Source organism: Hibiscus syriacus, unplaced genomic scaffold, assembly GCF_006381635.1.
Source record: "Hibiscus syriacus cultivar Baekdansim isolate YM2019G1 unplaced genomic scaffold, ASM638163v2 tig00110637_pilon, whole genome shotgun sequence".
NCBI lineage: Eukaryota > Viridiplantae > Streptophyta > Magnoliopsida > Malvales > Malvaceae > Hibiscus > Hibiscus syriacus.
The window spans coordinates 3,800,772-3,818,867 of record NW_024062808.1 but is presented as its reverse complement, the minus strand read 5'-3'; positions in this window follow the sequence as shown (position 1 = coordinate 3,818,867).

The following is an 18,096-nucleotide window of genomic DNA, read 5'->3' as shown; positions in this document are numbered from 1 at the left end:
CATATTTTGGGTTAAATTTCGATTAATGCCTGTTTATTTTACTTTCATTATATTTTAGTCCTTATCTGTTTATTATTACATTTTTATTAGAGTTCGAATTTGGCCATATTATTTTATGCATGTTTCGTTTTAGTCCTTGTTTAATATTTGACTTAATTGTGGTTTAGTTCTTTATGTTTTTTTGCATTTCATTTTAGTCCTATACATGATTTATGGGCTATTTTTAGCTTAGTACATATGCTATTTAGTTTTTTTTTAGTATGAACTCTGATTTATCTGAAATTGCTATTTTAGTTTTTATTTTCTGTTTCTTTCATTGTAGTCCTTTAAGTTTCTGATTTTACCATTTTGGCTCTTTGAGTTTATGTGTTTGTTATTCTAGTCCTTTTTACTTGCTTTTTGATCATTTTATCTTGGTTTATAATATTTACTTATTTTCATTGTAGTCATTTATATATGAATTTATTATTTGGTTATTTGTATTATGTAAATAATGTTGTTTGTTTCATTTAATGAAAGATTCTACTTCGCATATTGTATTTATATTTATTTCCATTGTATTTCTCTATTGTATATTATTCGAATATTTTTCAAGAACATGAATTTGTAGAACGGGCGTGGAAAGTACTATTTGACCGAAGTGGTGCAATCCGATACGACGTTCAAATAAAATATGGATTTGAAAGCACAAATTCTTCCTTTGTATGAGCTTATGAAATTTTTTTTACTGTTATTCTATTCTTGTTATTTTATTCTATTTTATGTTCATATTGTTTGATGTTTAAATTTTAATCTTTATTTATTTATTTCTTGATTCTTAATATGAATGATGTATGCTTTGGAAAAGTATAATATGATGCATTTTATGTCAATTTTCGTCATTATTTTTTATTTAAAGAGAAAATATTCTTTACAAGTAAGAAATAGACGAGGTAGCTTTCCCGGCGGAGGATTGCAAATCTCGGGATTTCTTATCGAGAAAAGGATTTTTTTTTATTTTAACTAATATTCAATAAATAGATCATAATTTATTTATTATTCTATTTTCATAATTTTTATTGTATTAATGGTTGTTATGTTAATATTAATGATACATAAATTAAGCATATTTTATTTTCTACTCATGATGATATTATTTAGTGGTAATTCAAAGATAGGATATACTTTATAGATGAGAAATAGATGAGATAGCTTTCCCGTTGGAGGATTGCAAATCTCGAGATTTCTTACCAAGTGAAGTATTTCTATTATTTTAACTAATATTCAATAAATAGATCATATTTTTACTTCATATTCAAATTGTAATTTCCACCATTTACGACAATGTGTAAGCTACACAGTACCAATTTTGGGCGTTGTGGGGGTGTTTACCCTTCCCCACACGTAACCGACTCCCGAACCTATTTTAAATGAATCTTTGGTAACGTAGACCAAATTTTTGTCTTATAAAATTATTTTTCTTAAAAATTGTTTTTTAAAGACGTTTTAGGTATTTGACCTACCTAACCCAAAGGTCGATGGCGACTCATTTTCAATTTAATTTTAATTAATCCATAATCTCTAATTTTTTTAATTAAAGTCATAATTGTTTTTAAAAAAAAAATAATATCTAATTGTTTAAAAAAATGGTTATGACAGCTTGGCGACTCTGCTGGGGACTAGAGAGTCAGGCTGTCGGTCGCTTATATATGGTCGTTATGGTGGAAATTATAAGTTCGAATCTTTAGTAAAACTATGATCTATGTATTGAATTTTTATTTATTTTTATATACTAACATTTTAATTGTTTTCATTTTTTTTCAGATTTTTTAGTTCTCGTTGGGTGTTTTTTCCTGTTTTTGAGTCAAAGGTTTGTTTGTTTCTCCTCACACACATCACTTTCATTAGCATAACATGAGCTCTAGACATGAGTTTCGATCCAAATTAGTTAGGGTGATTGCTTTACTCTCGTAAGAATTTATTCTTCGTATGAGTTTTGGGCAAATAACCCATGGGATACATACCTTATACCTTCGTAGGAATTTATTCCTCGTATGGGTATAAGGCAGTGAATCCCCTCGAATTGAACTCGGTCCGTTTGAAACCTGTAATGGGTGAGGATTGAGGGTTTGGTAGCCCAAGGGGGCACTAACATCAAGGACAATTCGAGTCCCTTTTTCCTGTTAGAGCCGAAACCATGCATATAGTGAACCATAGAACGGTCACACTAGGTAGAGTCATACTGAACCTCTGTCCGTCAATAGGTACCCAAAATAGGCGTACACAATGGAGAAACCCTCTAACCTTTTATTTTATTTTATTTTTGAGTGTGTAGAATAGATTTATTTTTTTAAAAAGCATGTGAAATAGAATTTAGGTGCAGTTAGAATTTAAGTGCAGTTAGAATTTAATTAATTTAGGAGGGTAGAGAGCATGTTTGGGTAGGACCCTTTTTGAGGAATATTATTCGGGTAGATAATACATAAATAGAATAGATTTATTTCCCGTTTTACATATCTTTTTATGTTAAATTTATACAATTGTTTTGACTAACTGTTTTGTTTGTTTTGTTTATTTTTTTCATACTGCATAGACATATCATTAGAAAAGGCGATTGATCTGTGTGTATCGATAAAGTGGAAAGACTTTCACGATGGAAAGGAGTTTCCTAAACAAAGAAGTGAATCCAACAGATGTAAGGAACTGGTCCGAAGCCAAGCAGAAAGAGCAGGGAGATAGTCTATCAGGGAACTACGTGTCGGATCTGTCTGATTATACACCAGCTTCTTTAAAACAGAATGAGCTTCAGGGATTGAAAACAATTTGGGAAAGTTGGAATCTTATTGAGAGGCAAGCTTTTCAGCAGACTTATGGGGATATATTTCATCTGATATACGTGAAGGTAGATCCGGTTCTCATACGAAGCATAATACAATTTTGGAATCCGGCCTATAGTTGTTTCACATTCAACCGAGAGGACATGACTCCAGCCCTCGAAGAATACCAATTTCTGTTGAATTTGCCAAGCGTTAAAGTAGACAGAGTTTACTCCCGATCGATAAAAGGGCCTTCTTTTAAGTCAAAGCTTGCAAAGATCTCGGGCACAAGCGACAAATGGGTAAATGATCGCTTGCAACGCAAGGGAGAAAGTGAGGGAGTGCCATGGTCTCACTTACAAAAGATAGCTGAAGCACATGTAGATGAAAACGTGCGTAGAGATGTATTTGCTTTGGGTATATATGGTTTGGTAATCTTTCCAAAATGTTTGGGATTGATCGAGCTAGCAGTAATCGATTTGGTTGAGAAGTTAGGAAGAGAGGTGAATCCAGTCCATGCAATTCTTGCTGAAACTTTTCGATCTTTGAATATATGTAGAAGGTTGGGGGGAGGTCGTTTTATGGGTTGTGCTCAATTGCTTACTGTGTGGATCAGAAGCCATTTCTGGAAGGAAGAAAAAGTCAACTATAACCGTTTTTTGAAAGATTATTCTCCTATTGCTGAGTACCTTACGAAGGAGTGGCCTGAAGTATCTCAGAAAGATCAATGGATTGATTTCTTCCGGAATCTACAAAGTCAAAACATAGCATGGCGAACACCGTGGCTGATGCATACACAAATCTTGTTCAAGTGCGGAGATTTGGACTGGATCATATTACTGGGACTGTGGGGAGGAGTGGGATACGCTCCTTTGTTGATATTGAGACAGTACGGTGCCCGACAGTTTGTTCCCGTGACTCATGGGTTGACTGGTGCTGAATTTGATTATAAAGAAGGCAATTATAGAAAGAAAATCAAAGATGCGGCTGATTCCTGGAAGATGACTTTTAGGACTAAAGTAATTGGAGCGGATGTTATCTTGACGCCTGATTATGAAGCCTGGAGAATCAGGAGGGTAAATGATAAGATACCTTTAACATCTGGAGAGGGATCAAGGTCGATAGAAGAACAAATCAGAAATATCCCTTCGAATTTGGAAATCCAAAGAATTGAGTTTGAAATGGAAAAGGCTAAAGATTCCAAGAAAATAGAAGAGATGGAGAGAGAAAACTTCATGTTGACTATCGAGGCTGAATTTCATGCCAGACAGTTTATAATGATGAGAAAACGGAAAGAGGAGGTGGAAGCCGATTTAGAAGACTTAAAAAAAGATTATCAAAGGGTGCAGCAAGTGAGAAAGAAACTTGGATCCAGAGAATTAGCGGCTGCAAGACGGCGAATCAAAAGTCTGGAAATGGAGAACAAGTGTCAGATCAAGAAGATAGAAGCTGGAAAAGCAAAAGTATGCGAGCTAGAGGCCGATAAAAAGGAATTGATCAAGCAGTATAAAGCTGAGGCTCGTAGAGCTCAAAAACTCCATGAAGAAAAAGAAGTCAGCCTGAAAGAATTAGAAGAAGAAAAGAATCAAGTCCAGGGGTTAAAAATTGAGATGAACAGTATAATTGAGGACTTTGAGGACAAAGATCGAAGAATTTTAGAGCTCGAAGAAGAAAGAAAGCAAAAGAAAGAGGAGATGTGGTCTGAGAGACAAGGATGGAATCGATTCCTCGATAGAAAGCAGGCAGAGATTGGATCGTGGATGCAGAGATTCTCGACAAAAAGTCAGCAAGTAGATGAGCTCACGGGAGAAATGGGAGAATTACAGATGAGATTCGAACATGAGATGAACCAATCTCGAGCTATGAATGATGAGCTCAAAAGTCATGTATCGAACCTTGAGCAATCCCTTCTGCAAGTGCAAGTTCCTCCCGCTTCAGTGGACCTAAGAGGGGCTCTCGAAGAAAACAAATCCTTCCAGAAGGAAATCAGAGAATTGAAAGGTGAACTCCAGAAATGCCGAATTCATATTACCAGTCTAGAAAAAGAAATCAAACGCATCAATAAGGGATGGGAAATACATATGAGCACTATCGATCCTTGGTAGAAGAACGCGAGCGCATGATGGGGGAAGCTATTGCTCAAATGGGTGAAGTGGCTCGGTACATGAACGAATTAGCCAATAGAGCGGAGATCATCCAACTGCGCACAAATCCGGTTTCTGAATATACAAGGGAGATCATCGCCATTATGAATGAAATTGTAGAGCTGAGTCTGAGGGCTAGGCCTTATATGTAATAGAACTCCTTTGTAATGAGTGAAACTTTTTATCCAATGAAAGTATTTCCGAATGGTTACTGCTTGGGTCAACGCCTTTTATTTGCATTTCATACTTGCATCATTCATTATGCATAAGTATATTCATCATTTATAATGCATCACCAATAAAATGTACCATTTATAGCACATTACCAATAATATGCATTCGAATTTAAAAGAACAATAAAATTAATTTCCGAAGGGTTATGTGACAGACGATTCTGGCAAGTAAGAACTCCAATCCTTATCACACGCGAAGTAGAGCCATGGAGGCCAAGCTTGATCAATTAAAGAAAGAAATGCAAGAAGATTTACTAAGAATACAACAAGAATGGCAGGCAAAGATGGATCAGTCACAAAAGTCAATTATAGATCAAATCCTGCAAAGCCAGGCTAATATGATGAATGAGATGATGACCAAGATGTCTGGGTTACGTACTGAAACAGTTAAAGAACCAAGCGCTGCCCCTGTTGAAGTTTCTAGGCAGGAGTCTACCCCGAGACTAGTTATCTCACCTGAAAAGCTAGTGGAACATCCTGCAGGGTCTTCAGCTGTAAAGGTTCAAATGGCCACGACTAACCCTCAAAACAATCCTTATGAGTATATTGATGTAGATCCTGAGGAAATGGAGAAACCTAAAACGGAAGTACCAGAGCATTTAAAGGACTGGTGCAAAGGGTTTTTTAAAGAAATGGGAAAGCAGGGTTCTCAAGACGGAATGAATGCAGAGGAATTGAGTCTTGTGCCAGACCTAGTATTACCACCAAAGTTCAAAATGCCGGAATTTGAAAAGTATGATGGAAAACTTGTCCTGTTGCTCACTTGACCATGTTTTGTCGAAGAATGACAGGATTCGTGAAGGATGATGGGCTATTAATTCACTGTTTCCAGGCCAGCTTGACGGGGTCAGCTGTCAGATGGTATAACCAATTAACCCGAGCTAAAATAGGGTCTTGGAAGGATTTGGCCAATGCGTTTAAAGAACAATATCAACACGTTACCGATATGATGCCTGATCGTGTTACTCTCCAAAATATGGAGATGAAGCATAATGAGACCTTCCGACAGTACGCTCAGCGCTGGAGGGATATTGCTGCTCAAGTGCACCCACCACTTATTGAGAGGGAGTTTATAACCATGTTTATAGATACGTTAAAATCTCCTTATATTGATCATATGTTAGGGGTGGCAACTAAGAGCTTCTCTGATATCGTGATGTGCGGAGAGATGATCGAGAGAGCATTAAAGAAGGGGCAGATTGTCGGTAGCCAAACTCCTGCAAAGAAACCCTATGTGAAAAGGAAAGAATGAGAGGTGAATAATGTAAATTTCTCTGTGAGTAAGCCGAAGATGGGAAATTCTTCATCCCAAGGAGAGACTAAGCGCGAGCATAACAATGAAAGGATGACGTTCACTCCCATACCAATGACTTACAGTGAGCTCTTCCATGGATTAGTCCAAGCTCACGTAGTATCACCAAAATTCATTGATCCAATTAAACCACCTTATCCAAAATGGTTCAACGAAAATGAGACATGCGAATATCATGCAAATCTCAGAGGACATAACATTGAAAAGTGTCTCGCTTTTAAAAGAGTGGTTGAAGATCTGATCAAGAGAAAGGTGGTGTCCTTTAATGATTCTGAAGCACCCTGTGTTGCTGCAAACCCGCTCCCAAATCATCAGAATCAGGGAGTGAACGCTATTGAGGAAAATCAGAGAATTAAGAGGAGAATTGAAGAAATATGAACACCACTGAAATGGGTATATGCTCAAATAAAGGAGAGAGGGTTGTTGAGCCCTAGAAATGAATGCTCAACGGAAAAGACATAGAACTTTTGTGAATACCATGGTGAAAATGGTCATCAAATTCAGGACTGTCAAGAATTCAGGCAAATAGTCCAAGAATTAATGAACAAGCAGGAGTTGCAGTTCTATGAAGAAATAATGAGTGAGAATGAAAGATATATTTGCGCTTCTGAAGAAAATTCAAGGGAAGCTGAAAAGAATTTTAAAAAGCATGTCCTGATCATATCGAAACCAAATCACGAGGCCAGCAGTGGAAGTATAACATCTAGGGTGGTGATCAAAACCCCTGCGCCTTTTGCCTACAAGAGTAGAAAGAGTGTTCCCTGGGACTATACATGCCAAATTAATACTCCTGAGAGTAAGAAGGAAGAGGTTGCTGAAGTTGGATTTTTCACCAGGAGTGGAAGATGCTATGCTCCTGGAAAGGCTGATAAAGCAAGAGATGTGGTTATTAAAGATCCTGATGATAAATTGAATGAGCCTGTTAAGATTGAGGAGGCTCAGGAATTTTTAAAGTTTCTGAAACACAACGAGTATAACATTGTGGAACAGCTTCATAAGACCCCAGCACGGATTTCAATGTTATCTCTACTGTTGCATTCGGAAGTACATCGAAATACTCTGATCAAAGTGCTGAATGAAACTTTTGTAGGGAAGGATATACCAGTGGAACGTGTGGACAGGATGGTAAACCATATTAATGCAGATAATTTCATTTATTTTTATGATGATGAAATACCAGAAGAAGGAAAAGGCAGGGGCAAGGCTTTACACATTACGGCTCATTGCAAAGGAGTCATCGTCTCAGGGGTGTTAATTGACAACGGATCGGCCTTGAATGTTATGCCATTCGCCACTCTAAATAGACTACCTGTGGATGTATCACAAATAAGGGTCTGTGGCAATGCTGTAAGAGCATTTGATGGGACAGAACGCAAGATAATGGGGAAGATGATTATCCCTCTCAGAATTGGCCCTACAACATTTGAAGTAGATTTTGTTGTCATGGATATTCATCCGAGTTATAGTTGCTTGCTAGGGAGACCCTGGATTCACATGGCTGGGGCAGTTCCTTCCTCCCTTCACCAAAAGCTCCGATTCATTGTTGATGGGACTCTGGTGACCATCAAAGCGGAAGAAGACATCATTGCCTCTATCACTACAGATGCACCATATGTAGGGGTAGATGAAAATGCACTAGAGTCCTCCTTCCAGTCTTTGGAATTTGTTAATGCTACTTTTATCTCTGAAGGCAAAAGAATTCCCCTTCCTCATCTTTCAAAAAATACAAAGATGCAATTAAAAGAGACATTAGCTAGAGGAGCAAAGGTAGGGAAAGGTTTGGGAAAGAAACTGCAAGGCATCACTGAAGGGCTGGCTCCAGTTCCTAAAAGAAATTATTTTGGTCTTGGATACAGACCAACGTACCATGATAAAGTCAGAGATGAACAAAAGCTTAAGGAAAGGAGGAAGGCGAGAGTAAAGGGAGAAGACCTTGTTTGGGGACCCATGGTCATTCCACCACTCTCCAAATCTTTTGTGTCTAGAGGATTTGTGATTGACATGCTGGAACAGTCAGGGGATATCGAAGATACAGAATTTGTTGAAGATTTATTGGGAAGCCTGAGCATCAACGTTATCACAGAGGAGCCTACTGGAGAGTGTTCATTGGCATCAGTCCGTCCGTGTCCTCCTGGCTATGTTTTGAACAATTACACTGTTGAAGAACTCCCTGTGTTCTATAAGCACTTTTCAAAGTAATGCATAATAACAAATCTGTCTCCTTTTGACCCAAATATAATAGGGCTTTTGTAAAAGGACAAATTGTTATTTGTCATTGCTTTAATGAAACAGTGTTCTTCTTTCATTCTAATCTTAGCAAGTATTTTATTCATCTCTTGAGTATTCTTTATTCTTTATTGATAATTATTCTCTTGATAAATATTAGATAAAATTTTTGTCCACAGCCAAATATACTCCTTTTGATTCGCAGGTCTTCAGATATCAACTGTTCGAGTAATGATACTTTTGAACCACAAATTGATTTTGAAAATGACATGTGTCTCGAAGACTCTGAGGGTTATAAAGATGAAGAGGAATGTGAGTTAAACTCTGAGCTTGTTAGAATGATGGAGCAAGAAGATAGACAAATATTGCCCCACAAAGAGACAACTGAAACAATAAATTTGGGAACAGAAGAGGATATAAAGGAAGTTAAAATTGGCACGTCACTCTCACCAAAAATAAGAGATGGTCTTATAAGCCTTCTTCGGGAATATAGGGATGTGTTTGCTTGGTCTTATCAAGATATGCCGGGGTTGGAAACCGACATTGTGATGCACAAGCTACCAATAAAGCCGGAATGCAAGCCTGTTCAGCAAAAACTTCGAAGAATGAGACCAGATATGCTATTAAAAATCAAGGAAGAAGTGAAGAAACAATTCGATGCTGGATTTTTACAAGTGGCCAAGTACCCTGAATGGGTAGCAAACATAGTGCCAGTTCCAAAGAAAGATGGCAAAGTTCGAATGTGTGTTGACTACCGGGATCTCAATCGAGCGAGCCCCAAAGATAATTTTCCACTCCCACATATCGATACTTTGATTGACAATACGGCTGGTCATGCTCTTTTCTCTTTCATGGATGGTTTCTCAGGTTACAATCAAATTAAGATGGACCCAGAAGACATGGAAAAGACAACTTTTGTGACAATGTGGGGTACGTTTTGCTACAAGGTGATGCCCTTTGGACTTAAGAACGCCGGGGCAACATATCAAAGAGCCATGGTTACGTTGTTCCACGATATGATGCACAGGGATATAGAAGTGTACGTGGATGATATGATTGCCAAATCACAAACTGGAGAAGAACATGTAAAAATCTTAAGGAAACTATTTCTAAGATTAAAGAAATACCAGCTCAAGCTTAACCCGGCCAAGTGCACATTTGGAGCTACTTCAGGGAAGTTATTGGGATTTGTAGTCAGTGAGAATGGGATAGAAATAGATCCTGATAAAGTCAAAGCAATTTTGGAATTACCTCCCCCTAGAACGCAAAAGGAAGTACGAGGTTTTCTGGGAAGGTTAAATTATATTGCCAGATTCATCTCTCAGTTGACCGAGAAATGTGATCCAATATTCCGATTACTGAGAAAGCAAAACCCAGGAGAATGGGATGATAGTTGCCAAGAATGCTTCGATAGAATTAAGAGTTACTTAATTACTGCTCCTGTCTTGATGCCACCAATCCCAAACAAACCATTGATTTTATATTTGACTGTCTTTGAGAAGTCAATGGGATGTGTGTTGGCCCAACATGACGAAACTGGAAGAAGAGAACGAGCTATTTACTATCTCAGTAAGAAATTCACTGACGGTGAGACTCGATACTCCTCTATCGAAAAGCTGTGTTGTGCTTTAGTATGGACTACTAAGAGGCTGAGACAGTATTTGTTGTATCATACTACTTGGTTGATATCAAGACTGGATCCGTTAAAGTACCTGATGGAATCAACGGCTCTAACTGGAAGGATGGCGAGATGGCAAATGTTGTTGTCCGAATTTGATATAGTCTACATGAACCAGAAATCAGTTAAAGGGAGTGCTATTGCAGATTTCCTGGCAAGCAGAGCATTAGAAGACTATGAGCCAGTAAAATTTGATTTTCCGAATGAGGACTTAATGAGTATATTTGTTACTGAAGAAGATACTCCGAAAAATGAAGCATGGAAAATGAACTTCGATGGCGCTTCTAATGCTGTGGGACATGGAATTGGGGCAATACTAGTTTCACCTGAGGGAGATCATTATCCTTTTACTAGTAGGCTCGCCTTTGAATGCACTAACAATATGGCAGAGTATGAAGCATGCATCTTGGGTATTCAAGCTGCAATTGAGCGCAAAGTTAAAAGCCTAGAAGTATTCGACGATTCTGCTCTGGTTATTTATCAGCTTCGCGGGGAATGGATGACTCGAGATTCCAAGTTGATAGAATACAAGAACTTAGTGATGGAGTTGATCAAAGAGTTTGAAGAAATTTCTTTTGCTTATCTTCCTCGTGAAGAAAATCAAATGGCAGATGCCTTGGCTACGTTGGCAGCTATGTTTAAGGCTGATGATCAATCTCGAATGATGCCTATTCGGATGAGTATAAGAGAAATGCCAGCTCATTGTTGCAACATAGAGGAAGAAGAGGATGATAATCTCCCATGGTATTATGATATTCTCCAATACGTAAAGTATCGGGCTTACCCGGCAGAGGCAGCGGAGAATGATAAACGGACCTTAAGAAGATTAGCAATGGGGTATGTCCTTGATGGAGATATATTGTATAAAAAGGGCAAGGATCAGGTGCTTTTGAGATGTGTGGATAGAATTGAGGCCAAGAAAATACTTGAGGAAGTCCATGAAGGAGTTTGTGGAACACATGCTAATGGATTCACAATGGTTAGAAAAATCATGAGGTTTGGGTACTATTGGTCCACTATGGAAGGAGATTGTATCAGATTTGCTCGAAGATGTCATAAATGCCAGATTCATGATAACCAAATACATGTTCCTCCTTCACCACTCCATGTAATGAACGCACCTTGGCCGTTTTCAATGTGGGGCATTGATGTCATTGGGGCAATTTCACCGAAGGCCTCAAATGGACATCGTTTTATCTTAGTGGCTATAGATTACTTCACCAAATGGGTTGAAGCTGCCTCTTATGCTAATGTCACAAAAGGAGCAGTGTGCAGATTTCTAAAAAGAGAAATCATTTGTAGATATGGAACACCTGAAAGGATCATCACAGATAATGCATTGAATTTGAACAACGATTTAATGAAGGAAGTTTGCACAAAGTTAAAGATCAAACATCACAATTCGGCTCCTTATCGCCCAAAAATGAATGGGGCAGTAGAGGCAGCGAATAAAAACATCAAGAAGATCATCACAAAAGCAACTGAAACATATAGAGACTGGCATGAAAAATTACCTTTTGCGTTGCTTGCTTATCGCACGTCCGTTCGTACATCTACTGGGGCAACACCATTCTCTTTGGTATATGGGATGGAAGCAGTTTTACCTGTTGAGGTGGAAATACCTTCTTTGAGAGTATTGATGGAGTTGAAACTGGACGAGGCTGATTGGGTACAAAGTAGGTTTGATCAATTAAATTTGATTGAGGAGAAAAGGCTGAGAGCTATCTGCCATGGCCAAATGTACCAGAAAAGGATGATACGAGCATATGACAAGAAAGTCAGACCTCGAGAATTTCGTGAAGGTGATTTGGTACTAAAAAGATCCTACCTATGCAAAAAGACTTTCGAGGGAAGTGGATGACGAACTGGGAAGGTCCCTATGTTGTAAAAAAGGCATTCTCAGGAGGAGCTTTGGTGTTAACAGAAATGGATGGAGAAGATTTGCCTAATCCCGTGAATTCAGATTCGGTCAAGCGATATTATACTTAAAAAAAATGAAAAAGAAGAAAAAATAAATAAAGGAGGGTTCAAGATGAAAACCCAAAATGGGCATCTTGAAACCAAAGGAGGATTCGAGTTGAAAATCCGTAATGGACGTCTCGAATAATCAGAAATTGAAATGGTGGATTCCCCCCGGAAGCCTAACAGTTTAGGGAAAGACTCTCATACTCATACATCTTTTGTACGATCTGAATCTTCGAAACACATGTCAACTTTCGAGAAAGATTTGGGGAAGAAATAGAAGGACTCATCATTTGATATTCACTATATTTGTCCATTGTTTTTCCTTTGTATATACTTGTTTTCTTGTCCCAAAAGATTGTACTTTCTCATTACCTATCTTCAGTGAAATTTTTGAATTTGATTCAATATCCTCGCATATATTCACCAAATTACTAATCAATAACATTGGTTATTATGCCTTACTCGGAAAAGTGTCAGAGTATGGGGATTTTGAAACAGATGATCGCCAGAGAACACATACAAAGGCACGCTCCCATCAATCGTTAAACAAATCATTGAAAAAGAAGGGTTTAAATCAAAGAAATCAGTTTCAACATAATCATACTTTCCCCAAGCAAAGAAGTCCCAATTTAAAGGCATGCAACAAGGAGAGGCCATTCTGAATGAATTTTCTCTGAAAAATCAATCAATGACCAAAGAATCAAAGAGGCAAGATAAACTCTCTCGGGGTAGATCAGAGGGACAAAGTTAAAGAATATTTAATGAGAGGTCAAGAAAGTAACCAGGCATGGATAAACGCATAAATATCGCATGTTTCGATCAAAGAGTATGAGGGAGTCTCAATGCCAGGAACGAACTGAGCATAACCCTTTAAACATGCATTTAGATCATTCTTAGAGCATATTGATAACATGAAATCATAGCATATGACCATTTTTACAGGATCATCAAGACTTATTGAAGCAATGAATCAGTCAACATCAACTGACCAGACTTCCTCATCACGTAGGAGCCGTGTCAACATTAGGATAACCAGCCGTCCTCATCACGTAGGAACCGAGTTATCACCCTTCCTAAAGGTGGCCAGAGTTTTTTCATCATGTATGAACCGTGTCATCCCCAGACCAGATCTCTTCATCACGTATGAGCCGTGTCAACCATAGATAACCAGCCGTCCTCATCACGTAGGAACCGTGTTATCACCTTTAGATGGCCAGATCTCTTCATCACGTAAGAGCCGTGTCAACCTGATAACCAGTCGTCCTCATTACGTAGGAACCGAGTTATCATCCCTAAAGATGACCAGATTTCCTCATCACGTAGGAGCCGTGTCACCCTTAGACGACCAGACCTCTTCATTGCGTACGAGCAGTGTCGTCCCCACCAACAAAATTATCCATTTTTTTCAAACCAAAAGGAGGAGGACCAGACCAAAACGTGTTTTCTTGTCGTCTTTGCCCTATTCTTGTTAACACAAGAATATGCAAAGAGGGGCAGCTGTAGACACCCGTTTTTGTTCGGGTTTTTTTTCCGTTATTTTATTATTATTATTATTATTATTATCGTTATCTTATTATTTTATTATTATTTATTATTACAATTTTTGCAGGCTTAGAAGCCCAATTCAGATTACAGAGGCCCAACAACCCGAAGCCCAATTGGCCCAGAGACCCGAAGCCCAATTTAGATTAGGGTTTTAAACCCTAAAACATATTAGGGTTTCAAACCCTAATCCCCTTCCAGCCGCCGTGTGACCCTTCTCTGCCTCAGCGCCGCCACCATCACTGTTCCGATCTGACCCCAACTGTTGCACTATTGTCATCTACAGCAAAACCAGTCAAGAAAATATATCACAAACAGTTCAAATCTCACAAAATCTAAACTCCAAATTAAAATACCAATAAATCCCTAAATATTCGGGATTTCTATCCTACCAAATCAGAAAAAGCCAGGCTCTACCTAGATATCATCATCATCTCACCAGAAATCCGGGGAAGCAAAGATAAAAGAACAGAAAAAAAGAAAAGCAGAGGAAACGAAAGAAAAAAGGGAAAAAAAACAGAAAAAAGGAGAGAAGAAAGAAAAGTTTTACCTTCTCTAACCCCACCGTGGATTTCGCTGTGACCTTCTCCGATCCCGGCTAGCCCCATTTCTGAAGGTAAAGCCTTTGTTTTTCTGGTTTTGGGGGGGGGGTCCGGTTCGGGTGGTAATAGTTGTGGGTTTGGGTCCTAGAGGTTGGGTTTCAAAGGAGAGGTCGTTAGTGGGGGATGGTTGATCGGTTTAGGTTTAGTGGCCACTGATTAGCGGTTGCAGGAGGCTTGGTCGCCTCCCATGGCGGTGAGCCGAGGGAGAGTTCTCTCCCACGGGTTTGGGGGTTGCGGCTGAGGAAATGAGGGGGGAGAGCAAATGATTTTAGGGTTTTAATATAACCCTTTAAAGGGTTATATTTCAGACGTCGAGCGACGTCGTTTTGAGGCATGAGTGAGGCCGAGTGGTGGGATTAAGGGCTAATAGCCCATTTGGTCCTCTTATCTCTGTAATCTTGCACGCGTGTCCTTAGCATTTATGGGTAAACAACAGTTTAGGTCCCCCAAGCTTCTGTAAGGGTGTAATCTGGTCACTAAAGGAAATCCATGCAATCTTATTTCGAGCCTATAGTTTTATTTTGTTTTGTTTAAATCACTAGTTTATATATTATGTAGGTTTTATGATCTTCGAATTTGGACATGTAATTTATGTTTTTCTTCATTTTGGTCACTGGACTGGTTATTGTTAATATTTCTGAAAGTTTAGACATTATACCCTTTATTTATGAAACTTTTATCTTGATCACTACTCTCATATTTTGGGTTAAATTTCGATTAATGCCTGTTTATTTTACTTTCATTATATTTTAGTCCTTATCTGTTTATTATTACATTTTTATTAGAGTTCGAATTTGGCCATATTATTTTATGCATGTTTCGTTTTAGTCCTTGTTTAATATTTGACTTAATTGTGGTTTAGTTCTTTATGTTTTTTTGCATTTCATTTTAGTCCTATACATGATTTATGGGCTATTTTTAGCTTAGTACATATGCTATTTAGTTTTTTTTTAGTATGAACTCTGATTTATCTGAAATTGCTATTTTAGTTTTATTTTCTGTTTCTTTCATTGTAGTCCTTTAAGTTTCTGATTTTACCATTTTGGCTCTTTGAGTTTATGTGTTTGTTATTCTAGTCCTTTTTACTTGCTTTTTGATCATTTTATCTTGGTTTATAATATTTACTTATTTTCATTGTAGTCATTTATATATGAATTTATTATTTGGTTATTTGTATTATGTAAATAATGTTGTTTGTTTCATTTAATGTAAAGATTCTACTTCGCATATTGTATTTATATTTATTTCCATTGTATTTCTCTATTGTATATTATTCGAATATTTTTCAAGAACATGAATTTGTAGAACGGGCGTGGAAAGTACTATTTGACCGAAGTGGTGCAATCTGATACGACGTTCAAATAAAATATGGATTTGAAAGCACAAATTCTTCCTTTGTATGAGCTTATGAAATTTTTTTTACTGTTATTCTATTCTGTTATTTTATTCTATTTTATGTTCATATTGTTTGATGTTTAAATTTTAATCTTTATTTATTTATTTTTTTGATTCTTAATATGAATGATGTATGCTTTGTAAAAGTATAATATGATGCATTTTATGTCAATTTTCGTCATTATTTTTTATTTAAAGAGAAAATATTCTTTACAAGTAAGAAATAGACGAGGTAGCTTTCCCGGCGGAGGATTGCAAATCTCGGGATTTCTTATCGAGAAAAGGATTTTTTTTTTTTAACTAATATTCAATAAATAGATCATAATTTATTTATTATTCTATTTTCATAATTTTTATTGTATTAATGGTTGTTATGTTAATATTAATGATACATAAATTAAGCATATTTTATTTTCTACTCATGATGATATTATTTAGTGGTAATTCAAAGATAGGATATACTTTATAGATGAGAAATAGATGAGATAGCTTTCCCGTTGGAGGATTGCAAATCTCGAGATTTCTTACCAAGTGAAGTATTTCTATTATTTTAACTAATATTCAATAAATAGATCATATTTTTACTTCATATTCAAATTGTAATTTCCACCATTTACGACAATGTGTAAGCTACACAGTACCAATTTTGGGCGTTGTGGGGGTGTTTACCCTTCCCCACACGTAACCGACTCCCGAACCTATTTTAAATGAATCTTTGGTAACGTAGACCAAATTTTTGTCTTATAAAATTATTTTTCTTAAAAATTGTTTTTTAAAGACGTTTTAGGTATTTGACCTACCTAACCCAAAGGTCGATGGCGACTCATTTTCAATTTAATTTTAATTAATCCATAATCTCTAATTTTTTTAATTAAAGTCATAATTGTTTTTTAAAAAAAAATAATATCTAATTGTTTAAAAAAATGGTTATGACACATACTTACGCCGATGTAAGTATGTACATCTCTCAATATTTTAGTACCTAAAAATAAACGCATAATTATATTGGTGTAAATATGTTTTAATATGTTCAAAGAAATAAATAATTAAAAATAAAAAATATATTAAGTTATTTATGTACAAGTTTTATTAAAAATATTAAATTAGAAATAATAGAAAATTATATTTTCTATGAACTTTCATGTAAATATATGTTGACTCTAATATTGAGAATTCTATTTGTTAAAAAAGATATGTTGACTCTAATATTGAGAATTCTATTTGTTAAAAAAGAAAATATATCCCAAAGATAATTTGGTAAAACTTAGATTTTTCTTATCTTATACTCCTTCAACCAAACAATGTAATCTTACATTCCCACCAAACAAATCAAACAATGTAATACAATATTTCCAGTAATATGTTAAGTAATGTAACATTCTAGTAATCTCATTCCCAAAGATTATATTATATTCTATGAACCAAACGATCCGTTATAACCTAAAAACAATTATGCCATTCTTCCATTCTCTCTTAGGATGTTAAAATATTTTACATGATATTGTGCCATTCTGTCATTCCTTTCTACACCAAAAGCAGGATTCAGATCCTATAAAAGGCTAAAGACATGGTACGACGACCGATGGTGGTGTGATGGTCGGTGATGGTGCGATGGTCAGTGATGGTGCGATAGAGATAATGTTAGGGATTCTCTTTTAATCGTGAGTTGAGTGAAGTTCTTTAATCTTGCGATGGATTTTCTAGATATTAAAATAAAAGTTTTTATTAAAAATATTAATATCTCCAAAAAAAGTCAATTTCTGAAAAGCTCGAAGGAGCTCCTGCACCTGGCGCCCGGCGCCTAAAGCCCATAGGCACGTTTCTCGGACCGCCTCTTGTAAAACGCCTCGCTTCGACCCAAGCAGGTGTTTTCTTCATCTTCGGGTTGCGCCTCGGGCGCGCCTTTTAAAATCTAGGTGTTGATACAATAGCAGCAACAATACGATCTGCGATGCAGGAGCTTATCGACCATCCCGACGTATTCGAAAGCCCTAGGGAAGAGATCGAATCAGGTATGGGGAACAACAGGCTGATCAAATAATCCGATTCCCCGAAGCTCTCTTACTTGCAAGCAGTTGTAAAGGAAGCCCTGAAATTGCATCCTTCGTCGTCATTACTTTGTCGGATTCCGAACAAAGATCGAAAAATTAACGGATTTGATATCAAGGTTAAGGGAATAAAATTTTAATCAACGTCTACTCGAT